This window comes from Microtus pennsylvanicus, chromosome 2, assembly GCF_037038515.1.
Source record: "Microtus pennsylvanicus isolate mMicPen1 chromosome 2, mMicPen1.hap1, whole genome shotgun sequence".
Classification (NCBI taxonomy): domain Eukaryota; kingdom Metazoa; phylum Chordata; class Mammalia; order Rodentia; family Cricetidae; genus Microtus; species Microtus pennsylvanicus.
The window spans coordinates 124929820-124931588 of record NC_134580.1 but is presented as its reverse complement, the minus strand read 5'-3'; the positions used below and the strand labels follow the sequence as shown (position 1 = coordinate 124931588).

At 40.7% G+C, this 1769-nt stretch overlaps 1 non-coding gene across 1 annotated transcript; it reads right to left on the bottom strand.

The window, feature by feature from the left end:
- Nucleotides 1–229: 229 nt before the first annotated feature.
- LOC142845324 (small nucleolar RNA U85) lies at nucleotides 230–504 on the bottom strand. The gene has a single exon (XR_012909883.1). It is a non-coding gene; the product is annotated as a small nucleolar RNA U85 (small nucleolar RNA).
- Between the last annotated feature and the right edge of the window lie 1265 nt (nucleotides 505–1769).

Sequence of the window (1769 nt, the reverse complement as noted above, 5' to 3'; positions counted from 1 at the left end):
TTCCTCATGCTGGATTGCCTTGCCCAGCCTGAATACAGGGAGAGATGCCTGGTCTTATGGCAGCTTCATATGCCATGCTTTGTGATATTCATGGGAGGTCAGTCCCTTTCTGAGTGAATACAGAGGACAGGTGTATGGAAGGGAGGAGGATTGGGAGAGGGAGTGGAAGGAGAGGAGGAAGGGGAGGCTGCAGTCAGAATGCAAAATAAATAAACAATCAGATGAATGAATAAATAAAAAAATATGCATATTATCTCTTGGTGACCATGATAATCTAAGTCCTTTAAGACTTGTGACCTTGGTACTTGAATATGTCCTGTTTCTACTCCAATTCAGTTTACGATTTTTCCCAGGGAACTGAAGAATCATCCCGTCTGGAGTGAGGTGGATAAAAGTAGGAAACATGCTTATTGGACTGCCCTTACAGCGAAAGCATATAACTGTCTCTACCAAGATTAGAGACCCGATATGCAATTCTCTTACTTGGCTTGTAACAGAAATTTCTTAAAATACTACTTTCAATTCTTCTTTTACTTTTCCCAAAATGGAAATGTCTAAGCAAAATTTATTTTTGGTTATAAAACTAATACATGCCTACACTGCTCCTGTCAAAATCTGAGCATTTGTCAGTGACAGTGCTAAACTCCTCATTGAAAATAAGTCCAACTCCTTCTGTCCCCTCAATCAGAAAAAAAAATGTGCCTTCTCAAACCTCTGCTATGTTCTCACCTAAACCCACACATTCATCTGAACCTTTGTTTGTTGTTATATGAAAATTAAGTTTCCGACCGATGTATAAAACACCAAATTAAACATCTTTACAAAAAGTTGAGGTGTCTGCTATGGTTTCAGTGCTTCCTGCCTCCCAAACTCATGCTGCACTTACTTATTTTTGTTTGAGTATTAAGGGGTGAGACCCTTAGGAGGTGACTCAGACACTGAAGCTATGCCCTCACAAGCAGGATTGATGCCATCATTGCCTTCTTTCCCTGTCTTTTCTGCTGTGAAAAGACAAAGCAGATGCTACTCCAAAAGACAAGGCATTCAAGGGTACATCATAGAATCAGAATTGCTAAATAGGCTGGCACCTTGATGTTGGGTTCTCAGTCTCCAAAACTGCTGGTTAATAAAGTTCCATCTAGGAATAATTCATGCTGTGGAACCCTGTGTACCACAAATGTACTAATACATTTAGAATGCATGCACTCACATACATACTCGAACACCCATATACACACTCACACATATACACACCCTTCATGAGGAGAATATTATGATGTATATCTCAAGATCTTTCTCAGTCACATTTCTTAATCCTCACTCAGTGTAAGCCCTTCTTGGTAGAGTGTGATGTGGCTCTCCTATGGTCAGCTTAAGAACTCCCTTGCATAGTACCCAATGTCTTATTTTCACTAACACTATGTAGGGGACACACTGAGCACACTCCAGTCCTAATGTGATGCCCTACTGGGTGCCATCTCCCTCACAAAATGGTCCTGCCTCCAGACCCCTGAGCCTCCAGAGAAGGGCACTGCTACTGACCCGTAGAAATGTCTCACAAGAAATTGTAGGAAAATAAGGAACAACTGAGTGATAATTAGACTAATCCAGGCAGGGCTAAAGGTTCTGAACATATTTTCCTTATATATACTTAGAGTAGAAAAATATAAGATAGAATGAAGTCTGTAAATACGGTTCAAACAGCATAAAGGAAAACTTACCCAGCTCAATAGGCCACAAGGATGGCTTAGTGAACTGTGTGACTGGGT